At 39.1% G+C, this 14072-nt stretch overlaps 1 protein-coding gene across 2 annotated transcripts in view; it reads left to right on the top strand.

Moving 5' to 3' along the window:
- LOC310897624 (uncharacterized protein) overlaps positions 1–14072 on the top strand; it is a 59262-nt gene that overhangs the window by 15648 nt on the left and 29542 nt on the right. The window contains exons 1-2 of one of the 2 annotated variants that reach the window (XR_014582416.1): positions 5297–9043; positions 10078–10488. The exons of the other annotated variant lie outside the window; for it this stretch is intronic. The gene's annotated coding sequence lies outside the window, so the exon portion shown is untranslated. Of the gene's footprint in view, positions 1–5296; positions 9044–10077; positions 10489–14072 lie in introns of those variants that run through there. 2 annotated transcript variants of the gene reach the window in all.

Here is a 14072-nt window from a genome sequence, read left to right as displayed (position 1 = left end):
TCTTGGCCACCTGAGCACACTGCTGGCTCATATTCAGCCGACTATCAACCAGTACTCCCAGGTCCTTCTCGGCCAGGCAGCTTTGACTTGATGACTTGGGTGACTTCATCCCAGGGACTTCTGGAGGTGCTTCACCTCTTTGTTTCGCCTCCTTACTGCTTGTCCTGCTGACAATCCTCTTCAAGCACCCCAGTAACTGAAAGAAGCTGACTAAATATTTTCTAAGGAAAAGCAGGACAAGTCTGTACAACTGGTTGCAAAATGTACTCATCTGCTGGTGTGCTGTGGTGCAGCATGCTCTCTGTGTCATGCAGCAAGAATCCCCAGTCTGTCCCTGTAGCTTTTCCTGATGTTGAAACTGCTTTCAACCCTGATGTTATTTCTGTCTTTATTTTTGGCAGCAGGGTGGGCAGGTTTAAGTTTTGAAAGGCAGGGAAAGAGAGAGATAGAGAACTGCTTGGTGAAGGGGTCAGAAAGGACAGGCTAGCCGAGAGTGGTTGGGACTGTTAGTGCATTCCTCTTCCCTCTCCTCACAGGGCAGAGGAAGGCGAAATCCTACATGGAGCCCAGAGACCCCTTCCCCATGCTTTCATCTCACCCACCCTATAAGCTTTGTGTCAAAGCCAGCCTCTTCCTGCCGGAGGATGACTGGATGTGATTCCTTTCAGAAGCTGTCAGCGCTTCTCCCCTAACTGCCCTGTGGAGATGCCGTTGAGTGACATGAAACACTTTTCCTCCTGACAGGATTAGCGAGCCATCTCTCCATGCTGCCCAGCTTCGCCCTCTGCCTCCACCTGCACTCATTGCGTGGCCAAAACTGGGGTCTTGGATACCGAAATAGCATCGGGTCACTTCTCCCATGTTTGCTCCTGACTAAGGAACTGTAATTACAGGAAACTTTCATTCTTCAAACAGAAAATTAACCTATTATTGGAACAAGAGCGGAAATTGTTTTATCTATGTCCATTTCTTTTGTGCCTCTCCATTTTTATCATGTTGACACCTAGGAATTGTCCTCCATTATGCACAGTAATTAATTTCCACATTAATTCCTGCTCTGGCTACAGTCTCATCAGGTATCCTGTAAGAGAGGAGAAGAAAATGGTGGCTAACCTATCCCAACAGAAGTGCCATGGATGATCTCTGATAAACAAAAACTTCACTCTCTCTGGGAATACATAGGATAAAACCCTGCAATTAAGACTCCCCAGTTCAGGATTTTTATCCCACATGCTCATTTTGGCTCTCTGAGTAACAGCATAAGATGGACAGACAGATATTTTCTAGGCACACTGGTGGGTGATCAGTCCAGTGACTTGCTGGTGGGAATAAAAAAAGTAGTATTAACTTGCATCCCCCTGTGCTGTAGTTGATGCTTGGTTATCCTACCCCTCTCTCTATGGTTACCTTGACCAGTTTGTATTCTCCATTATTAATTGGGTATATTGGGTTTTGAAAGCAGGCCTTACCTTTCATTTGGAGACGTTTCCCTCATCCCAAAGTTGTAGTGACTTTTTGAAGGAATGTCTTGACTGTAGCTGTTAACTTACGCTGACTAGAACATCATGCTTGACAGACTTCCAGAGACCTTGCCTTGCATTTAAATGTATACTTTTCTTATTGCCAAAATATAGATGCAAATATGTATGAAAAAATACGTTTATTACATGACTACATAAAAATAACTAGAAAGAAACAGCACTTTTTTATATAAATTTTTATTTTTTATTGCATATGTAGTTGGGATAGGATGTATTCAGCCAAGTATGTATTTATTCATTATGAAGTATGTATACTGAAATCAATGCTGGGTTTACTTATGCCTGGATTGAATCTGGCCCTGCAAATTAGCAATATTATGTTACTATATTACAATATGCTGTCATTTTCATGCCTCTGAATTTATTAAGCAGGATGTAATATGGCAAATCTTTACAAATTACTCATTGTTTTGGTACTGGATGTTGGCAGTGTTATCATTAACGTAGCAAGCCAAATGACCCTTGCACTAGATTTTCCATGTTATTTTCCAAGCAGATGTCAATGCAAGAAACTAATCTCAGTTTATCTCAAATTATTGCACTTTCAGATGGTTATTCAATCCGTGAAGTATGGGACAGTCCATATCCACATTATCCCAAGGGAATCCCTTTGAAAGAATTGTGACCTCTTTGCTCTTGAAGGCGAGAGGAAAGCGTTTTCTTCCAGCTCTTTACTTGATGGAAGCTCTGCTTCCATATAGTGCCAACTCTATTAATCTTTTATTTCCAAGGGAAAATAGCCATTCTGTCCTTTTCCACTTTTAATTTGTCCCATTCAGGTTTGTTTCTGGCAAAGAGGACTCATTTCTTCTCTAAAGAAGCAATCTTTTCTTGTAATAGCCTCTCAAACATTATGATCTTACCATGGCTTGACCCTTTTGGAAACACTGAAATGTGAAAAAGGGCACTTGGATCCCATGGTGATGAGCAGGCTTAAAAGCACTTAGGTAGATCAAAAAGGCTGAGTTACTGAGTTTTGTGGCTTCTGTTTGGATTTTTTTGTTTCATTTAACCTGTAGTGTCAACACAGCCAAAACTCTGAAAGGCATACCAGACAGGAAAAGCCAGTTGGGAAATGACCTGAAACTGTTGTAGGCTCTGTGCTTTTAAAGCGAGCTTTTTTTATTGTCTGCAAAGCAGCCACTGAAGATCACTATCCTTGTGTTATTATTATTAGCTGGTGCCGTGCTGAGTATCCCTCTGAATAGTGGTATTTCGTGCAGAAAAAGAAAATCCAAGAAAGCTCTCACTTCAGACCTAGAGTTCTGATTTTCTTATGGCAGGAATTTTTCTTCTTCTGATTTTGAAGCCAAAGAAAAACTATGTCACAGGGCCTGACTCTTTTCATCGGGCACTTGAAATCAATTATGAGGCATATGCAGAAAGGACTTTAGAAGTGCTTCAGAGAATCCTGATTATTTTCCTAACACAAGCTTTCTATGTTATTTAACTTGCATTGCTAAGAAAGAAAAAATGGTTTGTCTGCTATGTAACAATAATGCCATAAAAAGATAGAAATTAATGAGAAAGGCAAAGTCTTTATAAACCTACAAAGGAAACCAAGTTTAGAATGACCTTTCTCGACCTTTACTATCAAGGCACAAAGTATATGTTTCTTAATGTCCAGTTCTAGCTAAACTTAATCTATACATTGTCTACCATATTCCCTCTAGGGAGTGCAATGCCAAACGAGCACAGTCTTCTCACATCAAAATGTTCCACCAGCATCGCTGTGGGCTGTGGGGGATATTAAGTCACTCAGTCCCCTTGCTGCTTTAGCCTGGAGAAGAGGCCAAAGTTCAACAGTTTCATTAATTCATTCAGGAAGAGAGGAAAGTAAAAACAAACCAAGTATTTGTTTTCATTGAGTGTCCAGGTTTCATTGATTGTTCAGACAACCAACTCATTTGGTTGTCTTTCCCTTTTTCCACTTCCTCCTTTTCCCCCTTCCCAAAATCAGGTGATTATGGAGCTTTACTGTCAGCAAAGAGGATATGGAAGATACATACACAAATCATTCCATAATGTTCATGTATATGCGGTCTGAATTTTAATATTTGCTTTAAACTAATCAATTTAATTTTATCAGACTGATAATTTTTAAGCGTAGACTCTTTGTTTGTTATGGTTCTATATCCTCTGAAACCTGATTATTTTTATTTTTTTTTCTAATAGTCATTATGCCAGATAGCCAGAATGCTGGCTGGTTTGCAGAGCTCTGGCAGTGTGAGATAGCTCCTTTTCTCTCTGAAAATGCAACCTGACGTAGCATATAGCAATTAAACTCTTGGGAAATCTGAGAAACCCTGTGGTCACAGGAGATGCAATCCTACATCGACTGCAAACTCCCTGCCAGATGAAATAAAAATAGCTATTAATTTCGCCATGTTAGGAGCTAAAAAGTGCATACTGGAGCCAAGCTCAAAAGACATCCGTTTGTGTAGGCTTTCCACTGAATGTAAATGCAATCATGTTGTCAAGTAGTGAAAACAGAGGCAACTATCTTAATACATGACACTGCTGTTGCACTTGTCTAATCTGAAGAAATAGTCTGAGACTGATGGGTACAAATTTGAGAACCCCATTGGACACTCAGAAATCATATTTGGTGTGGCAATGTGTAATTCACCCGTACAAATGGATGAGAGTTAAAGCAACGAGGCCAAAGAAAGGAAAGAAGGGCTAGGCCAGAAATATGGAGGATAGGAATAGATTACCTTGGTTAATGTGGTAGTTCAGGAGTTCATGAGAAGTTTGTGACTGCAGTTCACTGTTTTTCTTCTGCAGAGCAATTTCCCCTGTTCTCTTCCGCCTCTTTGATGTTATTTATTTTCTAGTAACACTGACCTTGTGCATTGAAAAATAGAGTTTCCTCCACAGAGAAGCACCAACTGAAGAGATTTTTCTTGAGTATGAATTCACATTTTGTAAATAAATTTGTTTACAGGTTTTTCTGTCTCATCCATAAAGTTGTATTTTATATTTTAGGTTAAAGGCTTCAAAAAAGTGCACAAACATCTTGGAAGCCTATATTCTCTGGCTTTCAATAAGATCTGAATTAGTCATTTAAGTCAGATTTGAAAAGGGAGCTGAGGCTCATAAATCACTTGTGTGCTCTTGAAATTTAGGGTATATTCTGAATGCAGTGTTTTGTTTTGTTTTGTTTTTTTCCCTATGCATTGTTTGTAATGATAATCTAATGTTTAGCCAATGCTTGGCTGTAGAACAACAGAGAGTTGTGAGATGACCAAGCTCATTTCCTGAGCTGCATCTTTTTGTTTTCATAACAAGTCTTTACGTAGCGTTTCATTTAACAAGCCTTGTGGACTATCTCTTGGTTAGATTCTACATGTTTCCTGCCACTTGCATGAGCTGAAAAATGTAACCTTAAAACCAGAGCCAATATAAATATTTTTTCATAGAGTGATGTAACAACCAGATTTTTGTTTCACAAAATTCAGACCTACTAACAACTCTGAAACTTTCCTCTATTTTCAGTCTGTCCTGAAAAAACATTTCAGGTAGTCTCTTCAAACTATATGTTGGTATCTTGTTACAGATAATCCTTGGAAGTTAGATCTTGCACAGACAGACATCAAGAAGTAGCCACTACAATGTCCTGGTGTGGAAACTAGAAGCCTACCTTTGGCATCTTTTCTCCTGACACTTAAGGATGACCCTAGTTCATGAAAATGGAAAGAACTATTCTCCCTGAATAGAGACTGCAATTTATCATCCTGCAGATAAATCTGCATCTTGTCAGTATATCAGTCATTTTTATTTAATGCAAAAGTATAGGGAAAGAATTCATTCCAAAGTCATCAGCAGTGACCTGTTAATATTTGAACAAAAACAGGTGGTAAGAGCAGCAGATTGATAGAAACACGCTTTTCCAAGTCATGTATATCCAAGTCTTTTGTGTTCGTGTTCTGTTTTTCTGATATTGTGCTATGAGGTCCTGGCACTACTGAGAAAGCTGGGGATTTAGCAATAGGAGAAATTATTGCAGAATCACCATCCAAAAAAAAAAATTAGTTAACGTTTCAGAAAATTGGGATGTTGATATTCTTTGGATTAGGTGAAAATCTGTCCTAGGATAACCTGTGTGCATTGCACACATGCATGGAAAGTGTCTCAGAGTCTGTATCTTTTTTTCACTGTTTTGTACATTCATTGTTATGCAGAAAAGTTAGGAACATCTTGCAATTTGCCTAACAGTCAAAATCAACTATGACTTCCCCCTCCCCCACATAATTTCTGGGTGTAATTGCTAATTGGTGAGACTAACTTTGTAGGACGCATACTCTCCTCTTAGGCTTTGTAGTGGAAACCTGCACTGACAACAGCTGAGTGAAGTACCTCTGTGTTTGCATGGAGACCAACAGCTACTCCAAAAAGAGTCATAGTGGGTATTTCTGGAGAATTTGAATCAGAAAGTGTGATGGTAATATCAAGGCCAAGAGAAAATAGAATTGGAGTCTAAGGGAAAAGTTTGCTTTATAGGCATAATTTTGGGGAAGAGGCCAGCTGAGACAGTCAAGGCCAAAGTTTGTCACCATGGGATATGCCCCTGAGAGGTTCAGCCAAAGGACTCGAACGCTGGAAGTTTTTCAGTTTTTTTTTTTTTTTTCTTTTTCTCAACCAGTGTAAGATTAATTTATAGTGCTTGGGCAGGGGGAGAAGTTGGGGGATGGGGTCATATTGGTGGCAAGCTGCCAAAATCTGCTTAACTTCTTTATCAGAAGAAAAATAAACTTTCATCTGCTTTTCTGATGTATTTGAGTGTGAAAATGGGTGTGTTGCAAACTGAATGCAAAAGCTGCTGCACAGCAATGAATTTCAAATTCTTAAAGTTTATGAGACATTATTAAACCTGTAGTTATGGTGGTATGTTAGCAATTGCTGAGTTTTACTAGCTTTACTTGAGTTCACTTAAAAAAAATGAAAAATCTCAGTGAACTGCTGCTGCTCTTGGTTTCCAATGGCCAACGTTCAATTGCTGCTTCGATTTCTCTGCTGATTGCTTTGATTTGCTGCTCAAAGGCCAACATGTAATTCACTCAGTCTGGTCCTGAGACTGATTACAATTTTTAAAGTGCCATCTCCCGGTCTCAGTTTTTATAATTTATTTATTTAGATTGGTGTAAGGCCACTGCAGCTTGCTTTTCTATTGTGATCTTTAAGTGAGATGTGCCAGGTCTGTAACACAGACCTATTTTTTTTCCTCTTTCCACTTCTATCTAATTGTTGTAAAACTGCAATTTTTCAAGGATGCCAAAGCTCCCAAAATATTTTAACTTACACTTCCGTATCCAAATTAACCATTGGCTTAATAAGTTCCCCAGTTACTGAATTTTCCTAACTCTTCTGTCCATTTTATATATTTATATTTGTAAGACTCCTTTAAATATGACCCTATTTTTGGTAAACTTAGCTTTGCCAATCTTTAATGGTTAGGCTTAAACTTTGTCAGGTGTCTGCATCAAGAAGAATATATTTGCTTGGGCAAAAGTACACCGACATAGTCTAGCATTTTTCAGAATAATTTAAAGAAAAAAAAACAACAACATGGTTTCATTTATATTTTAAGTGTAAAGTATATATTAAAAAGGTAAGTTTAGTCAAATATTTTGAACCAGAGACCTGACAAAGTCAGAGATTTGGTTACATGGGTCAGAAATATATCTTTTTATATTTACCCTAAAAATCTTCTGATATTTGATGAAATTATCATTTTTTCTTGGGGGGGAGAGGGGGGGGAAGGTGTTTGTTTAAGAAATCCAAATCCAAATATATTTTTTAGGAAACAAAAAAAAAACAAAAAAAAACAAAAAAAAAAAAGAAGAGGTTGCAAAGCCCGAATGGAATAAAGCATTAACACTTTGGGTGTTGAAAATTTCAGTTTTGCCCAGATGTTGCCAGGTTATTTCTTGCTTGATGCTATGTTCTAAAATGCTTTTGGATATTCTGTTATGAAGCTATTAGGAATATCATTGAAAATGCCAAGAAGTCAGATATTTTTTTCCCAGAAGATTTAATGTAAGCATAGTTAAACAAACAAACCCCTCTATCACATGTTGCATGTGAAGAAAAAGTGAAGACAACACTGTAGAGTTGCTCATGGTGGATGTGGCAGGGTTGCAGTTGAACGGGTGAGGGTTTTCCTAAATGTTAAGTCTGTCACAGGCAAAACAGTCTCAACTTGGGAAATTTTATTTTATTAATTTATTGCCAAGTAACATAAACTTTTAATTACTGATTTAGGACTGAGGAAATAATAATAATAATAATAAAAAGACAAAGAAATGAACACTTGGGGAAGCACCTGTCCTCCCCTTTCCCCAGGCCTGGCTTTAGTCTGACACCTCTCCTTCTCAGCCCCGTCACCACAGGCATCACCGCAGCCTCGTGTGGTTCCCTCAGCGAGGTGATGGGCTGCACAGCAGGCTGGGGACCCCAACCTAAGGGCTTTCTGCTGCTTTTCACTTATTTTCCTCTGCCCCGGCTTGGGACTGCACCCTCAGGGGGTGTCCCCACTCAGGTGTGGGGCCTGTGGGCCAGTCCCTCAGGGGTGTCCCTGCCCCAGTTTTTCCTTTGTTTTCTCAAAACATGTCTTCCTCATGCATCTCCTGCATGAGCAGCTGATTTCTTTAACTACTTCTGGGCAGAGGTGCCATGGACTTCCCCGACAGGCTGAAGTTTTGGGGTGCTCAGTCAGCAGGGCCTGGTGGTGAGCAGCCCGGGACCTCCTCCACACAGGGCCCCTGGTACCCACACCCTGCCATTTAGACTCAGTAGAAATTTAGGAAAGTTGCCTAGCTTTATTGATTCTTGCCTTTACACCTTAAGTATATCTCTGGTAAATACAGGGCATTTTAGAGAATATTTGCTTAGAGCATCTGAATATGAAGTCATGTAGATAGGCATGTTATTTGGAATTGGATTATGCTGAGCCAAAATGCTTTTGTGCAAGGGCACCTTGTATCATAAGGGTGGGCCAAGACATCTCATCATCAAGTGAATGCTAACGGAGCTTGCTGTAATTAAATGTCTCTGAAAAACCTGGAGACAATTTCCTAACAAAAAAAAAAAAATCTGAAGGCATTTTGTTGTAAGAATTTAAGTTGCTATTTGCATATTGGTGTATCTCAGAGATGCAAATCTCAGAGAACACATTCAGGTGTAATATATTTGGTATGGAGCTGATTCATTATTAACTTTTATATTTAAGCTGCTCCATGAAATTTTACTTTAGTAGATATTTGCTCCCCCCCTTTTTTTTTTCTTCCCCAAATGTTACATATTAAGTTTTGAAGAGGAAAAAAAAGAATCAAATATCTTTTCCAATGTTTTCTGGTTCTGGGACTGAAAAGTTGCTCCAACAATTTTTTCCCTCTAAGTGTTAGACACTGCTATTTGAAAACATAAAGAGAGAAGGAATAGGTTGGCAGTGTCCATTAAAAGCAGGGACTTAGTGAAGGGAAAGGACTGCGCAAACAGGAGTGAGTATTATAATGTTTTCATCCTGCAACTTACTTTGTTATGTTGGTTTTTAAATACAGTTTGAAAGAAAATAATATCCCTGCTTGTATTTGAACTGCAGTCAGCTCTCTGTGCAAATACCAATTGATGTGAATGAGTTATGCCAGCAAGAAATAAAGATAGAATATGTTATTTAAAAACCTCACTTGTCAGATAAAAGGGAGAATAATTTATTAGGATTATATCTTACTGTACCTTTGTGTTGTTTTGTTTTTTTTTCCACATTTAAAAATACAAACAGTGAAGAGAAAAGCATTGGGTGAAGAAGTACTGTTAAAAGAGCACATCTGTTTCAAATTCTTATTTGGGAAAAAAAATCCCCACATATGTTTTTATTTTAAATTTGCATGTGTGTTGTTATCCTTGTGTTAACTATTAGCTAAATAAAATTATTGAGAATCCATTTTTCAGTGAAGTCTGGTTAGCAATATTTGTACACATTGTGAAAGAGATAATTTGAAAGCTAATTGAAGCTTTGTGAGAAACCAATTCCTTCCAGATTCCTTAATTTAAAATACCTGCCTTTTGTGTACCAGTATTAACCAAAAACACTATTTATTTTGGAAATGAAATAATTTTACTATTCAGTTTGCATTTTTGACATGCCTTGCTGGAGTACAGCATTGCACAGAAGTATGTCACAAAGTTTGCTCCGGCCTAGCATATACAACTGTAGTGAGAACTGAATTGTGGAGGAAAACATTTGGTTTTGGTTAACGACGTACAAATATATAGCCATGATCAGTTTAGATAGCTATTTCTGATAGACTCTTGTAAAGTTAATAAGTTTTCTACTGAACGTATAGGAGGATCTCACACCCAACCTAGACATTTGGCTATAAGTAGGAGTGAAATCCCACTGCCATTGAAATCAGTGGTAAAAAAAGCATCACTTTTCTTCAGTGAATTTTATCTCACAGCCTTTGTATGGGTCTCCCAGTTTCAGTCTGAAATTTTATAATGTGTAGTGAATGAGTGTTTGCTTTATTTTCAGTTGCAAGGTCCCTGATGTTAGAAAAACTACTTGTGCAAGTGTCTAGAGTCATCCCCTTCTGCTTTTGTCACCAAATTAGGACCCTTGACCCTCTTCAAAGTCAGTCAAGAAGGATGGGACAATTTAACCCACCTGGGATGTGATCAGCTGGAGGGAACTGCATTGTGCTCTACATATATATATGTGCTCTATACAGCTGGGATGAACCTGGCTGTAGAGGTGCCCATCACTCCTGCACTTCCCCCTCAGGTGCTCAGGGGATACTGATCTTCTCCTCTCTGTAACAGCCACTCTCAGGAATAGTCGTCGGACTTACTGTAAAACAGGTTAAAATCAAGCTGGGACTGCTGAAATTATCCCCAGGTAGTGGGTTGAGTAAACCTGCTTGACGTGAACCAAGAAAGTCCACAGGTGAGAAAGGATTTTTACTGTGTGTCGCAGGAACCAGAAACACATTGGATGCTGGTTTTTGAATGAAAATAACTTTATGGACTCATTATGCTCCCTTCTCCACTGCAGAAAAGTCAATGATTCAATATCGTTGCCTCTGCCACTTTATTGCTCCAAAAAATAGTCATAAAAAGTAGCAATAGAGTCATTAGAGAACTCTATTAAAACCATTGCTGTGCTTCTAACTGTTGCAGGAAAAGAAAAAGGCTTCTGGACCAAGGTTTTCTATCCAAGATTTTTGCCCTCTGCAGAGACGAAGGAGGCTAAAAAAGAAATCCCTGTCTGTAGTTCTTGCCAAATAGGCATGGCTTCAGTGTTTGGAGAGCCCCTCTCGGGAGGTTGGGAACGGTTTGATGTAGAAAGATTTATGGGTACTTAAAACTTATAATGAAACTGTTATCTTTGCTCTCTCTGCTCTTTCTAAATCATATAAAATCAGGTGGTGTGTACTCACAGTAGTATTAATAACTGTCAAGTCAGGTATAAAGCAAAAAATATTCCTGACTTGTGAAGAAATTAGAGCCGAGGCTGAAAACTGCTGGTGGAGAAGTGATTTTTGTGTTGTCTCCAATAGGGAATGAGGTGCTGCTCTTGCAAATCATTCGCTGTAAGAAGACCTCGTGCCAAGTCTCATTAACTTCGGCAGGAGCTTCATGAGCGCTTGGGGATCCTGCCATTCAGAGCAATTTACGTGACCGAGGCCCACATGGAGAAAGAACATTTTGTGCTGGAGGGCAAGGTTGAGAGCTGCTGGCAGCAAGAACAGCAGAGGGAGAGAAGCAGGGCAGGAGTGAAAGGGAGACAGATAGAAAGTTTTTAATGCAATCACTGTTGGAAGAGGTCTCTTGGTTTCAAAATTCAGCTGAAATACTTTCTCTCTTCTCCCCTCTCTCTTTCAGTCAATGAGATAGGTGTTGTTGAAAAACTTGTCTGTAGGGTGAGTTTCTTCTTTTCTCTCACCCCCTTTAATGAGAGTTTTGCTGATGTGGTATGAGTGTGTGGCATTAATAATCATTTAAAAGTGTCTACAAGTTTGAAAAGTTTGATTGAAAACAGGAGTGTATGTGATTTTGTGAGTTCGAAGTCAATACACAATCTATTTGTGCTATACCACAGCATAACATAAATTTGTTTTAAATGACTTTTTGTAGCACTCAGAGACTTGCTGTTTCAACTGTCTTCCCCTCCACCCCCAATGGCTAAACACTTTTTATCTCTCTTTCTGAAATCTTATTCTGTGCTCCATATGTGTGAGCTCTCCTTTTGAAAACTTGCTATTAATTTTTATGGTTAATTTTTATGGTTGGTGTAAACGGGAAGCATGGAATCCAGGTCAGTCAGCTTGAATCCATGGGAAAATGCCCCTAAAATTAATTTATGATGGATGAGATTGATGCTGAAAAGGCTGACTTGGTTTACTTAGTTACATTTGGAGAATGAAGCTGAGGGCTTGACAGCACCAAACGGAGGTGGGCACAGCAAACCCCAGTTCTTGGCAGTCTTTGCTCACAGCTTTGTCCATACAGCTCTTTAATGATTGGTAATATGCTGCTCTTTGGCAACTCCTGAACAAAATCCTGAATTAATTTTGCACCCAGGGGAGAGTACAAATCACTGGTGCGATGCTGTTGATGATGTTTATTTTTTGGTAATTTCAATAGTGTGAAGAAGCGGTTCTGAAACACAGAACTGGGGAGGGAGGAAAAAGAGAAGACTTCCTAACAGGAGAAAGAGGGTAGCAAGGGCAGGGAGAGAGGATATGTCTTATCACCATGCCCAAGGAAGAGTGGAGATTTTGAGAGCTGAAGACTGGGTACTGCTTCACCTGTGGAGAACATGTGTCCTTGACAGGGATTTCTCCTTCCACGTACACCATAACTGCTTAGTGCTAGGTGGGCTACAGTCTGCTGGCAACAAAAGGATGTCAGCAAACTCATTTCTGTTTGTCATCTGAATTATCTTTAAGCTTCTATGATGGTGTAATTTCTTTCTATACCATTGAGGAATCAATTTTTAGACTGTAACATCAGAATAGATCTCATATACATCAGCACAAGAACTTTGAGCAGAAGCATAAAGTGTTGCCCCTTCTCATTTGGCAAATGAAGGGAAGGACTAATGAAGTGAGTTCACACACAGTTTCATTCAACTTGAATTTGAAAATGCTTAGCTACAAAAGTGCTAAGAATTTTCATTTCTGGAAAAAAAAAAAAGGATGACTCAGAACAGAGCTCCTAGTTCAAACTTATTGTAGTGATATTTTTTTTTTAGCTTGGCTTCTTTTGTTGGTGTAGGAAAATGTAGGAGCTTCTGAAAATGTTTTTCTATTTTAAACAAAGGGAGCTGTGTTTCTGGGTTAGGGAATGCTGGCGCTATGTCTTTGTATGGGATCTTGACACTCTGGATCTATCACAAGAAAAAAAAAGATTTTAACATCAAATTAATAGTGATAGAAACCTACCTTCTGAGTCATCAAAACTTAGAAAGCCTGGAGAAAAAGGAATTTTCTTAGGCTTAAATATGTTATTTCTTTTTATTTGTGTGTTCAGCCAAATTTCAGAAACAAAGGCATGCATAAGTGCTAGCACTTTGTTATGTTTCAGACAGTGATTCTGTAAAGCCCATGCAAATGGCATTTCCATATGCAAACACGGCAATGTATATGGCCACTTAGGTGTTTACAAGCATACAGCTTGTGTGTGTACATGGCTATGCAATGGTACATGGACTTTGGCCGCGGAAATGTTGTCAATAAAGTGCAAAACCATAGATGTATACATAAGCACATTCTCTGCTTATTAGCAACCTGCCATAAACCCCTGTTGACATAGCCATTGGTTGTGCGTAATCATCATGCGCATTTTTAACTATCACGTTAAGATTCCCAGTTTCTTGTAAAATCAGTCACTACAGTATTTTCTTTTTTTATTAATACCTGTGCGTATGAGGTGTCTGACAGAGTTATTATCCACTCTGGTGATGAAAAACTCCTGCTGAGGTCCAGGAGAACAGGATTGCAAAGACCAGCATGATGTCTGTCTTATAAAGCGCTCATTCTTCTGACTGACCATCTGTGTGTGAAAAAGGACTGCTATTACGCAGCAGTAGTTCTGTTGAGTTTGGCCTCGATTTCTTTTTTCCAGATTCTGCCCAGCAAAGAGGGAGGGAGAGAAGGGAAAAGAGAATTTCATTGGGGAGCGGAGGAGGTGGGGGTGGAGGGAAGGAGGGCTGAAAGCTCAAAAAATGAGCGACTGGTAGAAGAGTACAGTAAAGTCAGTGAATAATTTTACTGTCCTGGTCTAGCAGCTTGGGAACGTGCCATGTAAAACAATAACATCTTCCAAGTGAGAAAGGCAGAGAGGGAGGGGAAAGTTAGGGTGCAGAGTAGGGAGGGGACTGGAGGCAAGAGAGGGATTGGATCCTTGAGTACAGTCATTGCCAGTTCTTGGATCAGCTACTTTTTATTTTCATTTTTTTTTTCATTAAATATTTGACACTGAGTCAATGCCCAGGATATAAAATCTGTACTAGGCTGTTGCCATTGC

The sequence above is a fragment of the Anser anser genome (assembly GCF_964211835.1).
Source record: "Anser anser genome assembly, chromosome: 3".
Taxonomy (NCBI): Eukaryota; Metazoa; Chordata; class Aves; order Anseriformes; family Anatidae; genus Anser; species Anser anser.
The sequence above is the reverse complement of the archived record's forward strand: the minus strand, read 5'-3'. Positions and strand labels throughout refer to the sequence as shown.